The following is a 14,002-nucleotide window of genomic DNA, read 5'->3' as shown; positions in this document are numbered from 1 at the left end:
AGCACGAGAAACATCTGCGAGATGGGCGCGGGCCGAACCGGCGTGTCTGGGGCGCCGTGTGCGGCCGTTCGGAGCTACTAGAGCAGCGCCGTGCCGTGGAAAGGTGCGAGAACACGGACACGAGAGACAGGCGGTTCGACAAAGCATCCATCTCCTCTAGCGGCGAAAGATAAATTTTTGTTTACAAATTTGCAGTTGAACACTGCTACAAAACTATAAGCCCTGGTGTATTTCAGAACATTCCTGTCGCTTCATACTCTTGTTATTTCTAGAGACACTTTGGAAAAGAGGGCTGGCACGGGTAGCGAAAAAAAAAGCAAAAAATGAAGACAGCCAGAGTTCCCAGGCGGTCACCGATCCGAATACTAAAGTTGTTGCTTATCGTCGGTGATCGGGCGACAACAGTTGATTTTTTTTTTAATTTTTTATTTATTTAGTTAGTTTTTGGAATTTATCGCTCTTACAAAACAGTAGGCTCTGACGCACTTCAAGAGCACATCTGTCGATTCGCAGTGTTTCGTTACTTTCAAGGTGTTCTAGCACTCTTCCTTCGCGCATTCTTGCTCAAACTGAATTTATTACTGTAATTTCGTATCTTACGTTTAATACAGTAGTTTAAAATGCTCGAGGAAGCATCTTTGTCACACCTGAGAGTTAGTATGAAAAGAGGGCTGGCCGGTGTAGCGAGGTAAAAAGGAAAAAATGAGAGGGAGCCAACAGCACCCGGTGTTCCCAGGCGGTCACCCATCCAAGTACTAACCGGGCCCGATGTTGCTTAACTTCGGTGATCGGACGAGAACCGGTGTATTCAACATGGTATGGCCGTTGGCGTCCTTATACTGTATCCGCACAGCAGAAGAAGGCTTCGCCTCTCCTCCCAACACACGCAATCGCCGTTTTTCGGTGGCACATTTGACGCAAAGCACGTCCTTCCACCTCGAAGGCGACGCGCAGTGCGGCGCGCCGCCACGTGGGTCGGACGCACAACACAGCTGCTCGTTGCACCGCCTGTCATTCGTTTGGTGCGTGCGGCCTCCGACACTCGCGGGAGACGCACCTTGTTCTTGTTATCCGGCGCAGGGCATGCGCGCGGCCGGGCGGCGGGGGGACTGCGCGGGGTGTGGCAGTGTCCTGCTGGACCGACGGAAGCTTCCTCACCTGCCCGACACACGCCGCGATTCCAGATATTTGCGTAATTCGCTCGCCTGTCCCCTCCCCTTCCGTCCCGACTTGTCCCGACTGCCGCTCGCTGCCGCTCGGGTCGCGGTCCATATGGCTGCACAAGCACGAGAAACATCTGCGAGATGGGCGCGGGCCGAACCGGCGTGTCTGGGGCGCCGTGTGCGGCCGTTCGGAGCTACTAGAGCAGCGCCGTGCCGTGGAAAGGTGCGAGAACACGGACACGAGAGACAGGCGGTTCGACAAAGCATCCATCTCCTCTAGCGGCGAAAGATAAATTTTTGTTTACAAATTTGCAGTTGAACACTGCTACAAAACTATAAGCCCTGGTGTATTTCAGAACATTCCTGTCGCTTCATACTCTTGTTATTTCTAGAGACACTTTGGAAAAGAGGGCTGGCACGGGTAGCGAAAAAAAAAGCAAAAAATGAAGACAGCCAGAGTTCCCAGGCGGTCACCGATCCGAATACTAAAGTTGTTGCTTATCGTCGGTGATCGGGCGACAACAGTTGATTTTTTTTTTAATTTTTTATTTATTTAGTTAGTTTTTGGAATTTATCGCTCTTACAAAACAGTAGGCTCTGACGCACTTCAAGAGCACATCTGTCGATTCGCAGTGTTTCGTTACTTTCAAGGTGTTCTAGCACTCTTCCTTCGCGCATTCTTGCTCAAACTGAATTTATTACTGTAATTTCGTATCTTACGTTTAATACAGTAGTTTAAAATGCTCGAGGAAGCATCTTTGTCACACCTGAGAGTTAGTATGAAAAGAGGGCTGGCCGGTGTAGCGAGGTAAAAAGGAAAAAATGAGAGGGAGCCAACAGCACCCGGTGTTCCCAGGCGGTCACCCATCCAAGTACTAACCGGGCCCGATGTTGCTTAACTTCGGTGATCGGACGAGAACCGGTGTATTCAACATGGTATGGCCGTTGGCGTCCTTATACTGTATCCGCACAGCAGAAGAAGGCTTCGCCTCTCCTCCCAACACACGCAATCGCCGTTTTTCGGTGGCACATTTGACGCAAAGCACGTCCTTCCACCTCGAAGGCGACGCGCAGTGCGGCGCGCCGCCACGTGGGTCGGACGCACAACACAGCTGCTCGTTGCACCGCCTGTCATTCGTTTGGTGCGTGCGGCCTCCGACACTCGCGGGAGACGCACCTTGTTCTTGTTATCCGGCGCAGGGCATGCGCGCGGCCGGGCGGCGGGGGGACTGCGCGGGGTGTGGCAGTGTCCTGCTGGACCGACGGAAGCTTCCTCACCTGCCCGACACACGCCGCGATTCCAGATATTTGCGTAATTCGCTCGCCTGTCCCCTCCCCTTCCGTCCCGACTTGTCCCGACTGCCGCTCGCTGCCGCTCGGGTCGCGGTCCATATGGCTGCACAAGCACGAGAAACATCTGCGAGATGGGCGCGGGCCGAACCGGCGTGTCTGGGGCGCCGTGTGCGGCCGTTCGGAGCTACTAGAGCAGCGCCGTGCCGTGGAAAGGTGCGAGAACACGGACACGAGAGACAGGCGGTTCGACAAAGCATCCATCTCCTCTAGCGGCGAAAGATAAATTTTTGTTTACAAATTTGCAGTTGAACACTGCTACAAAACTATAAGCCCTGGTGTATTTCAGAACATTCCTGTCGCTTCATACTCTTGTTATTTCTAGAGACACTTTGGAAAAGAGGGCTGGCACGGGTAGCGAAAAAAAAAGCAAAAAATGAAGACAGCCAGAGTTCCCAGGCGGTCACCGATCCGAATACTAAAGTTGTTGCTTATCGTCGGTGATCGGGCGACAACAGTTGATTTTTTTTTTAATTTTTTATTTATTTAGTTAGTTTTTGGAATTTATCGCTCTTACAAAACAGTAGGCTCTGACGCACTTCAAGAGCACATCTGTCGATTCGCAGTGTTTCGTTACTTTCAAGGTGTTCTAGCACTCTTCCTTCGCGCATTCTTGCTCAAACTGAATTTATTACTGTAATTTCGTATCTTACGTTTAATACAGTAGTTTAAAATGCTCGAGGAAGCATCTTTGTCACACCTGAGAGTTAGTATGAAAAGAGGGCTGGCCGGTGTAGCGAGGTAAAAAGGAAAAAATGAGAGGGAGCCAACAGCACCCGGTGTTCCCAGGCGGTCACCCATCCAAGTACTAACCGGGCCCGATGTTGCTTAACTTCGGTGATCGGACGAGAACCGGTGTATTCAACATGGTATGGCCGTTGGCGTCCTTATACTGTATCCGCACAGCAGAAGAAGGCTTCGCCTCTCCTCCCAACACACGCAATCGCCGTTTTTCGGTGGCACATTTGACGCAAAGCACGTCCTTCCACCTCGAAGGCGACGCGCAGTGCGGCGCGCCGCCACGTGGGTCGGACGCACAACACAGCTGCTCGTTGCACCGCCTGTCATTCGTTTGGTGCGTGCGGCCTCCGACACTCGCGGGAGACGCACCTTGTTCTTGTTATCCGGCGCAGGGCATGCGCGCGGCCGGGCGGCGGGGGGACTGCGCGGGGTGTGGCAGTGTCCTGCTGGACCGACGGAAGCTTCCTCACCTGCCCGACACACGCCGCGATTCCAGATATTTGCGTAATTCGCTCGCCTGTCCCCTCCCCTTCCGTCCCGACTTGTCCCGACTGCCGCTCGCTGCCGCTCGGGTCGCGGTCCATATGGCTGCACAAGCACGAGAAACATCTGCGAGATGGGCGCGGGCCGAACCGGCGTGTCTGGGGCGCCGTGTGCGGCCGTTCGGAGCTACTAGAGCAGCGCCGTGCCGTGGAAAGGTGCGAGAACACGGACACGAGAGACAGGCGGTTCGACAAAGCATCCATCTCCTCTAGCGGCGAAAGATAAATTTTTGTTTACAAATTTGCAGTTGAACACTGCTACAAAACTATAAGCCCTGGTGTATTTCAGAACATTCCTGTCGCTTCATACTCTTGTTATTTCTAGAGACACTTTGGAAAAGAGGGCTGGCACGGGTAGCGAAAAAAAAAGCAAAAAATGAAGACAGCCAGAGTTCCCAGGCGGTCACCGATCCGAATACTAAAGTTGTTGCTTATCGTCGGTGATCGGGCGACAACAGTTGATTTTTTTTTTAATTTTTTATTTATTTAGTTAGTTTTTGGAATTTATCGCTCTTACAAAACAGTAGGCTCTGACGCACTTCAAGAGCACATCTGTCGATTCGCAGTGTTTCGTTACTTTCAAGGTGTTCTAGCACTCTTCCTTCGCGCATTCTTGCTCAAACTGAATTTATTACTGTAATTTCGTATCTTACGTTTAATACAGTAGTTTAAAATGCTCGAGGAAGCATCTTTGTCACACCTGAGAGTTAGTATGAAAAGAGGGCTGGCCGGTGTAGCGAGGTAAAAAGGAAAAAATGAGAGGGAGCCAACAGCACCCGGTGTTCCCAGGCGGTCACCCATCCAAGTACTAACCGGGCCCGATGTTGCTTAACTTCGGTGATCGGACGAGAACCGGTGTATTCAACATGGTATGGCCGTTGGCGTCCTTATACTGTATCCGCACAGCAGAAGAAGGCTTCGCCTCTCCTCCCAACACACGCAATCGCCGTTTTTCGGTGGCACATTTGACGCAAAGCACGTCCTTCCACCTCGAAGGCGACGCGCAGTGCGGCGCGCCGCCACGTGGGTCGGACGCACAACACAGCTGCTCGTTGCACCGCCTGTCATTCGTTTGGTGCGTGCGGCCTCCGACACTCGCGGGAGACGCACCTTGTTCTTGTTATCCGGCGCAGGGCATGCGCGCGGCCGGGCGGCGGGGGGACTGCGCGGGGTGTGGCAGTGTCCTGCTGGACCGACGGAAGCTTCCTCACCTGCCCGACACACGCCGCGATTCCAGATATTTGCGTAATTCGCTCGCCTGTCCCCTCCCCTTCCGTCCCGACTTGTCCCGACTGCCGCTCGCTGCCGCTCGGGTCGCGGTCCATATGGCTGCACAAGCACGAGAAACATCTGCGAGATGGGCGCGGGCCGAACCGGCGTGTCTGGGGCGCCGTGTGCGGCCGTTCGGAGCTACTAGAGCAGCGCCGTGCCGTGGAAAGGTGCGAGAACACGGACACGAGAGACAGGCGGTTCGACAAAGCATCCATCTCCTCTAGCGGCGAAAGATAAATTTTTGTTTACAAATTTGCAGTTGAACACTGCTACAAAACTATAAGCCCTGGTGTATTTCAGAACATTCCTGTCGCTTCATACTCTTGTTATTTCTAGAGACACTTTGGAAAAGAGGGCTGGCACGGGTAGCGAAAAAAAAAGCAAAAAATGAAGACAGCCAGAGTTCCCAGGCGGTCACCGATCCGAATACTAAAGTTGTTGCTTATCGTCGGTGATCGGGCGACAACAGTTGATTTTTTTTTTAATTTTTTATTTATTTAGTTAGTTTTTGGAATTTATCGCTCTTACAAAACAGTAGGCTCTGACGCACTTCAAGAGCACATCTGTCGATTCGCAGTGTTTCGTTACTTTCAAGGTGTTCTAGCACTCTTCCTTCGCGCATTCTTGCTCAAACTGAATTTATTACTGTAATTTCGTATCTTACGTTTAATACAGTAGTTTAAAATGCTCGAGGAAGCATCTTTGTCACACCTGAGAGTTAGTATGAAAAGAGGGCTGGCCGGTGTAGCGAGGTAAAAAGGAAAAAATGAGAGGGAGCCAACAGCACCCGGTGTTCCCAGGCGGTCACCCATCCAAGTACTAACCGGGCCCGATGTTGCTTAACTTCGGTGATCGGACGAGAACCGGTGTATTCAACATGGTATGGCCGTTGGCGTCCTTATACTGTATCCGCACAGCAGAAGAAGGCTTCGCCTCTCCTCCCAACACACGCAATCGCCGTTTTTCGGTGGCACATTTGACGCAAAGCACGTCCTTCCACCTCGAAGGCGACGCGCAGTGCGGCGCGCCGCCACGTGGGTCGGACGCACAACACAGCTGCTCGTTGCACCGCCTGTCATTCGTTTGGTGCGTGCGGCCTCCGACACTCGCGGGAGACGCACCTTGTTCTTGTTATCCGGCGCAGGGCATGCGCGCGGCCGGGCGGCGGGGGGACTGCGCGGGGTGTGGCAGTGTCCTGCTGGACCGACGGAAGCTTCCTCACCTGCCCGACACACGCCGCGATTCCAGATATTTGCGTAATTCGCTCGCCTGTCCCCTCCCCTTCCGTCCCGACTTGTCCCGACTGCCGCTCGCTGCCGCTCGGGTCGCGGTCCATATGGCTGCACAAGCACGAGAAACATCTGCGAGATGGGCGCGGGCCGAACCGGCGTGTCTGGGGCGCCGTGTGCGGCCGTTCGGAGCTACTAGAGCAGCGCCGTGCCGTGGAAAGGTGCGAGAACACGGACACGAGAGACAGGCGGTTCGACAAAGCATCCATCTCCTCTAGCGGCGAAAGATAAATTTTTGTTTACAAATTTGCAGTTGAACACTGCTACAAAACTATAAGCCCTGGTGTATTTCAGAACATTCCTGTCGCTTCATACTCTTGTTATTTCTAGAGACACTTTGGAAAAGAGGGCTGGCACGGGTAGCGAAAAAAAAAGCAAAAAATGAAGACAGCCAGAGTTCCCAGGCGGTCACCGATCCGAATACTAAAGTTGTTGCTTATCGTCGGTGATCGGGCGACAACAGTTGATTTTTTTTTTAATTTTTTATTTATTTAGTTAGTTTTTGGAATTTATCGCTCTTACAAAACAGTAGGCTCTGACGCACTTCAAGAGCACATCTGTCGATTCGCAGTGTTTCGTTACTTTCAAGGTGTTCTAGCACTCTTCCTTCGCGCATTCTTGCTCAAACTGAATTTATTACTGTAATTTCGTATCTTACGTTTAATACAGTAGTTTAAAATGCTCGAGGAAGCATCTTTGTCACACCTGAGAGTTAGTATGAAAAGAGGGCTGGCCGGTGTAGCGAGGTAAAAAGGAAAAAATGAGAGGGAGCCAACAGCACCCGGTGTTCCCAGGCGGTCACCCATCCAAGTACTAACCGGGCCCGATGTTGCTTAACTTCGGTGATCGGACGAGAACCGGTGTATTCAACATGGTATGGCCGTTGGCGTCCTTATACTGTATCCGCACAGCAGAAGAAGGCTTCGCCTCTCCTCCCAACACACGCAATCGCCGTTTTTCGGTGGCACATTTGACGCAAAGCACGTCCTTCCACCTCGAAGGCGACGCGCAGTGCGGCGCGCCGCCACGTGGGTCGGACGCACAACACAGCTGCTCGTTGCACCGCCTGTCATTCGTTTGGTGCGTGCGGCCTCCGACACTCGCGGGAGACGCACCTTGTTCTTGTTATCCGGCGCAGGGCATGCGCGCGGCCGGGCGGCGGGGGGACTGCGCGGGGTGTGGCAGTGTCCTGCTGGACCGACGGAAGCTTCCTCACCTGCCCGACACACGCCGCGATTCCAGATATTTGCGTAATTCGCTCGCCTGTCCCCTCCCCTTCCGTCCCGACTTGTCCCGACTGCCGCTCGCTGCCGCTCGGGTCGCGGTCCATATGGCTGCACAAGCACGAGAAACATCTGCGAGATGGGCGCGGGCCGAACCGGCGTGTCTGGGGCGCCGTGTGCGGCCGTTCGGAGCTACTAGAGCAGCGCCGTGCCGTGGAAAGGTGCGAGAACACGGACACGAGAGACAGGCGGTTCGACAAAGCATCCATCTCCTCTAGCGGCGAAAGATAAATTTTTGTTTACAAATTTGCAGTTGAACACTGCTACAAAACTATAAGCCCTGGTGTATTTCAGAACATTCCTGTCGCTTCATACTCTTGTTATTTCTAGAGACACTTTGGAAAAGAGGGCTGGCACGGGTAGCGAAAAAAAAAGCAAAAAATGAAGACAGCCAGAGTTCCCAGGCGGTCACCGATCCAAATACTAAAGTTGTTGCTTATCGTCGGTGATCGGGCGACAACAGTTGATTTTTTTTTTAATTTTTTATTTATTTAGTTAGTTTTTGGAATTTATCGCTCTTACAAAACAGTAGGCTCTGACGCACTTCAAGAGCACATCTGTCGATTCGCAGTGTTTCGTTACTTTCAAGGTGTTCTAGCACTCTTCCTTCGCGCATTCTTGCTCAAACTGAATTTATTACTGTAATTTCGTATCTTACGTTTAATACAGTAGTTTAAAATGCTCGAGGAAGCATCTTTGTCACACCTGAGAGTTAGTATGAAAAGAGGGCTGGCCGGTGTAGCGAGGTAAAAAGGAAAAAATGAGAGGGAGCCAACAGCACCCGGTGTTCCCAGGCGGTCACCCATCCAAGTACTAACCGGGCCCGATGTTGCTTAACTTCGGTGATCGGACGAGAACCGGTGTATTCAACATGGTATGGCCGTTGGCGTCCTTATACTGTATCCGCACAGCAGAAGAAGGCTTCGCCTCTCCTCCCAACACACGCAATCGCCGTTTTTCGGTGGCACATTTGACGCAAAGCACGTCCTTCCACCTCGAAGGCGACGCGCAGTGCGGCGCGCCGCCACGTGGGTCGGACGCACAACACAGCTGCTCGTTGCACCGCCTGTCATTCGTTTGGTGCGTGCGGCCTCCGACACTCGCGGGAGACGCACCTTGTTCTTGTTATCCGGCGCAGGGCATGCGCGCGGCCGGGCGGCGGGGGGACTGCGCGGGGTGTGGCAGTGTCCTGCTGGACCGACGGAAGCTTCCTCACCTGCCCGACACACGCCGCGATTCCAGATATTTGCGTAATTCGCTCGCCTGTCCCCTCCCCTTCCGTCCCGACTTGTCCCGACTGCCGCTCGGGTCGCGGTCCATATGGCTGCACAAGCACGAGAAACATCTGCGAGATGGGCGCGGGCCGAACCGGCGTGTCTGGGGCGCCGTGTGCGGCCGTTCGGAGCTACTAGAGCAGCGCCGTGCCGTGGAAAGGTGCGAGAACACGGACACGAGAGACAGGCGGTTCGACAAAGCATCCATCTCCTCTAGCGGCGAAAGATAAATTTTTGTTTACAAATTTGCAGTTGAACACTGCTACAAAACTATAAGCCCTGGTGTATTTCAGAACATTCCTGTCGCTTCATACTCTTGTTATTTCTAGAGACACTTTGGAAAAGAGGGCTGGCACGGGTAGCGAAAAAAAAAGCAAAAAATGAAGACAGCCAGAGTTCCCAGGCGGTCACCGATCCGAATACTAAAGTTGTTGCTTATCGTCGGTGATCGGGCGACAACAGTTGATTTTTTTTTTAATTTTTTATTTATTTAGTTAGTTTTTGGAATTTATCGCTCTTACAAAACAGTAGGCTCTGACGCACTTCAAGAGCACATCTGTCGATTCGCAGTGTTTCGTTACTTTCAAGGTGTTCTAGCACTCTTCCTTCGCGCATTCTTGCTCAAACTGAATTTATTACTGTAATTTCGTATCTTACGTTTAATACAGTAGTTTAAAATGCTCGAGGAAGCATCTTTGTCACACCTGAGAGTTAGTATGAAAAGAGGGCTGGCCGGTGTAGCGAGGTAAAAAGGAAAAAATGAGAGGGAGCCAACAGCACCCGGTGTTCCCAGGCGGTCACCCATCCAAGTACTAACAGGGCCCGATGTTGCTTAACTTCGGTGATCGGACGAGAACCGGTGTATTCAACATGGTATGGCCGTTGGCGTCCTTATACTGTATCCGCACAGCAGAAGAAGGCTTCGCCTCTCCTCCCAACACACGCAATCGCCGTTTTTCGGTGGCACATTTGACGCAAAGCACGTCCTTCCACCTCGAAGGCGACGCGCAGTGCGGCGCGCCGCCACGTGGGTCGGACGCACAACACAGCTGCTCGTTGCACCGCCTGTCATTCGTTTGGTGCGTGCGGCCTCCGACACTCGCGGGAGACGCACCTTGTTCTTGTTATCCGGCGCAGGGCATGCGCGCGGCCGGGCGGCGGGGGGACTGCGCGGGGTGTGGCAGTGTCCTGCTGGACCGACGGAAGCTTCCTCACCTGCCCGACACACGCCGCGATTCCAGATATTTGCGTAATTCGCTCGCCTGTCCCCTCCCCTTCCGTCCCGACTTGTCCCGACTGCCGCTCGCTGCCGCTCGGGTCGCGGTCCATATGGCTGCACAAGCACGAGAAACATCTGCGAGATGGGCGCGGGCCGAACCGGCGTGTCTGGGGCGCCGTGTGCGGCCGTTCGGAGCTACTAGAGCAGCGCCGTGCCGTGGAAAGGTGCGAGAACACGGACACGAGAGACAGGCGGTTCGACAAAGCATCCATCTCCTCTAGCGGCGAAAGATAAATTTTTGTTTACAAATTTGCAGTTGAACACTGCTACAAAACTATAAGCCCTGGTGTATTTCAGAACATTCCTGTCGCTTCATACTCTTGTTATTTCTAGAGACACTTTGGAAAAGAGGGCTGGCACGGGTAGCGAAAAAAAAAGCAAAAAATGAAGACAGCCAGAGTTCCCAGGCGGTCACCGATCCGAATACTAAAGTTGTTGCTTATCGTCGGTGATCGGGCGACAACAGTTGATTTTTTTTTTAATTTTTTATTTATTTAGTTAGTTTTTGGAATTTATCGCTCTTACAAAACAGTAGGCTCTGACGCACTTCAAGAGCACATCTGTCGATTCGCAGTGTTTCGTTACTTTCAAGGTGTTCTAGCACTCTTCCTTCGCGCATTCTTGCTCAAACTGAATTTATTACTGTAATTTCGTATCTTACGTTTAATACAGTAGTTTAAAATGCTCGAGGAAGCATCTTTGTCACACCTGAGAGTTAGTATGAAAAGAGGGCTGGCCGGTGTAGCGAGGTAAAAAGGAAAAAATGAGAGGGAGCCAACAGCACCCGGTGTTCCCAGGCGGTCACCCATCCAAGTACTAACCGGGCCCGATGTTGCTTAACTTCGGTGATCGGACGAGAACCGGTGTATTCAACATGGTATGGCCGTTGGCGTCCTTATACTGTATCCGCACAGCAGAAGAAGGCTTCGCCTCTCCTCCCAACACACGCAATCGCCGTTTTTCGGTGGCACATTTGACGCAAAGCACGTCCTTCCACCTCGAAGGCGACGCGCAGTGCGGCGCGCCGCCACGTGGGTCGGACGCACAACACAGCTGCTCGTTGCACCGCCTGTCATTCGTTTGGTGCGTGCGGCCTCCGACACTCGCGGGAGACGCACCTTGTTCTTGTTATCCGGCGCAGGGCATGCGCGCGGCCGGGCGGCGGGGGGACTGCGCGGGGTGTGGCAGTGTCCTGCTGGACCGACGGAAGCTTCCTCACCTGCCCGACACACGCCGCGATTCCAGATATTTGCGTAATTCGCTCGCCTGTCCCCTCCCCTTCCGTCCCGACTTGTCCCGACTGCCGCTCGCTGCCGCTCGGGTCGCGGTCCATATGGCTGCACAAGCACGAGAAACATCTGCGAGATGGGCGCGGGCCGAACCGGCGTGTCTGGGGCGCCGTGTGCGGCCGTTCGGAGCTACTAGAGCAGCGCCGTGCCGTGGAAAGGTGCGAGAACACGGACACGAGAGACAGGCGGTTCGACAAAGCATCCATCTCCTCTAGCGGCGAAAGATAAATTTTTGTTTACAAATTTGCAGTTGAACACTGCTACAAAACTATAAGCCCTGGTGTATTTCAGAACATTCCTGTCGCTTCATACTCTTGTTATTTCTAGAGACACTTTGGAAAAGAGGGCTGGCACGGGTAGCGAAAAAAAAAGCAAAAAATGAAGACAGCCAGAGTTCCCAGGCGGTCACCGATCCGAATACTAAAGTTGTTGCTTATCGTCGGTGATCGGGCGACAACAGTTGATTTTTTTTTTAATTTTTTATTTATTTAGTTAGTTTTTGGAATTTATCGCTCTTACAAAACAGTAGGCTCTGACGCACTTCAAGAGCACATCTGTCGATTCGCAGTGTTTCGTTACTTTCAAGGTGTTCTAGCACTCTTCCTTCGCGCATTCTTGCTCAAACTGAATTTATTACTGTAATTTCGTATCTTACGTTTAATACAGTAGTTTAAAATGCTCGAGGAAGCATCTTTGTCACACCTGAGAGTTAGTATGAAAAGAGGGCTGGCCGGTGTAGCGAGGTAAAAAGGAAAAAATGAGAGGGAGCCAACAGCACCCGGTGTTCCCAGGCGGTCACCCATCCAAGTACTAACCGGGCCCGATGTTGCTTAACTTCGGTGATCGGACGAGAACCGGTGTATTCAACATGGTATGGCCGTTGGCGTCCTTATACTGTATCCGCACAGCAGAAGAAGGCTTCGCCTCTCCTCCCAACACACGCAATCGCCGTTTTTCGGTGGCACATTTGACGCAAAGCACGTCCTTCCACCTCGAAGGCGACGCGCAGTGCGGCGCGCCGCCACGTGGGTCGGACGCACAACACAGCTGCTCGTTGCACCGCCTGTCATTCGTTTGGTGCGTGCGGCCTCCGACACTCGCGGGAGACGCACCTTGTTCTTGTTATCCGGCGCAGGGCATGCGCGCGGCCGGGCGGCGGGGGGACTGCGCGGGGTGTGGCAGTGTCCTGCTGGACCGACGGAAGCTTCCTCACCTGCCCGACACACGCCGCGATTCCAGATATTTGCGTAATTCGCTCGCCTGTCCCCTCCCCTTCCGTCCCGACTTGTCCCGACTGCCGCTCGCTGCCGCTCGGGTCGCGGTCCATATGGCTGCACAAGCACGAGAAACATCTGCGAGATGGGCGCGGGCCGAACCGGCGTGTCTGGGGCGCCGTGTGCGGCCGTTCGGAGCTACTAGAGCAGCGCCGTGCCGTGGAAAGGTGCGAGAACACGGACACGAGAGACAGGCGGTTCGACAAAGCATCCATCTCCTCTAGCGGCGAAAGATAAATTTTTGTTTACAAATTTGCAGTTGAACACTGCTACAAAACTATAAGCCCTGGTGTATTTCAGAACATTCCTGTCGCTTCATACTCTTGTTATTTCTAGAGACACTTTGGAAAAGAGGGCTGGCACGGGTAGCGAAAAAAAAAGCAAAAAATGAAGACAGCCAGAGTTCCCAGGCGGTCACCGATCCGAATACTAAAGTTGTTGCTTATCGTCGGTGATCGGGCGACAACAGTTGATTTTTTTTTTAATTTTTTATTTATTTAGTTAGTTTTTGGAATTTATCGCTCTTACAAAACAGTAGGCTCTGACGCACTTCAAGAGCACATCTGTCGATTCGCAGTGTTTCGTTACTTTCAAGGTGTTCTAGCACTCTTCCTTCGCGCATTCTTGCTCAAACTGAATTTATTACTGTAATTTCGTATCTTACGTTTAATACAGTAGTTTAAAATGCTCGAGGAAGCATCTTTGTCACACCTGAGAGTTAGTATGAAAAGAGGGCTGGCCGGTGTAGCGAGGTAAAAAGGAAAAAATGAGAGGGAGCCAACAGCACCCGGTGTTCCCAGGCGGTCACCCATCCAAGTACTAACAGGGCCCGATGTTGCTTAACTTCGGTGATCGGACGAGAACCGGTGTATTCAACATGGTATGGCCGTTGGCGTCCTTATACTGTATCCGCACAGCAGAAGAAGGCTTCGCCTCTCCTCCCAACACACGCAATCGCCGTTTTTCGGTGGCACATTTGACGCAAAGCACGTCCTTCCACCTCGAAGGCGACGCGCAGTGCGGCGCGCCGCCACGTGGGTCGGACGCACAACACAGCTGCTCGTTGCACCGCCTGTCATTCGTTTGGTGCGTGCGGCCTCCGACACTCGCGGGAGACGCACCTTGTTCTTGTTATCCGGCGCAGGGCATGCGCGCGGCCGGGCGGCGGGGGGACTGCGCGGGGTGTGGCAGTGTCCTGCTGGACCGACGGAAGCTTCCTCACCTGCCCGACACACGCCGCGATTCC

At 53.0% G+C, this 14,002-nt stretch overlaps 11 non-coding genes across 11 annotated transcripts; all 11 read right to left on the bottom strand.

Annotated features, from left to right (window-relative positions):
- Positions 1-711: 711 nt before the first annotated feature.
- On the bottom strand, positions 712-830 carry LOC126356383 (5S ribosomal RNA). The gene has a single exon (XR_007565648.1). It is a non-coding gene; the product is annotated as a 5S ribosomal RNA (ribosomal RNA).
- A 1,164-nt stretch (positions 831-1,994) lies between these two features.
- LOC126356382 (5S ribosomal RNA) lies at positions 1,995-2,113 on the bottom strand. The gene has a single exon (XR_007565647.1). It is a non-coding gene; the product is annotated as a 5S ribosomal RNA (ribosomal RNA).
- A 1,164-nt stretch (positions 2,114-3,277) lies between these two features.
- Positions 3,278-3,396, bottom strand: LOC126356381 (5S ribosomal RNA). Its single transcript, XR_007565646.1, has one exon. It is a non-coding gene; the product is annotated as a 5S ribosomal RNA (ribosomal RNA).
- A 1,164-nt stretch (positions 3,397-4,560) lies between these two features.
- On the bottom strand, positions 4,561-4,679 carry LOC126356380 (5S ribosomal RNA). Its single transcript, XR_007565645.1, has one exon. It is a non-coding gene; the product is annotated as a 5S ribosomal RNA (ribosomal RNA).
- Positions 4,680-5,843: 1,164 nt separating this feature from the next.
- Positions 5,844-5,962, bottom strand: LOC126356377 (5S ribosomal RNA). The gene has a single exon (XR_007565643.1). It is a non-coding gene; the product is annotated as a 5S ribosomal RNA (ribosomal RNA).
- A 1,164-nt stretch (positions 5,963-7,126) lies between these two features.
- Positions 7,127-7,245, bottom strand: LOC126356376 (5S ribosomal RNA). Its single transcript, XR_007565642.1, has one exon. It is a non-coding gene; the product is annotated as a 5S ribosomal RNA (ribosomal RNA).
- Positions 7,246-8,409: 1,164 nt separating this feature from the next.
- LOC126356375 (5S ribosomal RNA) lies at positions 8,410-8,528 on the bottom strand. The gene has a single exon (XR_007565641.1). It is a non-coding gene; the product is annotated as a 5S ribosomal RNA (ribosomal RNA).
- A 1,154-nt stretch (positions 8,529-9,682) lies between these two features.
- LOC126356501 (5S ribosomal RNA) lies at positions 9,683-9,801 on the bottom strand. Its single transcript, XR_007565762.1, has one exon. It is a non-coding gene; the product is annotated as a 5S ribosomal RNA (ribosomal RNA).
- A 1,164-nt stretch (positions 9,802-10,965) lies between these two features.
- On the bottom strand, positions 10,966-11,084 carry LOC126356374 (5S ribosomal RNA). The gene has a single exon (XR_007565640.1). It is a non-coding gene; the product is annotated as a 5S ribosomal RNA (ribosomal RNA).
- A 1,164-nt stretch (positions 11,085-12,248) lies between these two features.
- On the bottom strand, positions 12,249-12,367 carry LOC126356373 (5S ribosomal RNA). Its single transcript, XR_007565639.1, has one exon. It is a non-coding gene; the product is annotated as a 5S ribosomal RNA (ribosomal RNA).
- A 1,164-nt stretch (positions 12,368-13,531) lies between these two features.
- LOC126356500 (5S ribosomal RNA) lies at positions 13,532-13,650 on the bottom strand. The gene has a single exon (XR_007565761.1). It is a non-coding gene; the product is annotated as a 5S ribosomal RNA (ribosomal RNA).
- Positions 13,651-14,002: the final 352 nt, after the last annotated feature.

This window comes from Schistocerca gregaria, chromosome 3 (genome assembly GCF_023897955.1).
Source record: "Schistocerca gregaria isolate iqSchGreg1 chromosome 3, iqSchGreg1.2, whole genome shotgun sequence".
NCBI lineage: Eukaryota > Metazoa > Arthropoda > Insecta > Orthoptera > Acrididae > Schistocerca > Schistocerca gregaria.
Note: the sequence above shows the minus strand (reverse complement) of the source record. Positions and strands in the feature narration are given on the sequence as shown.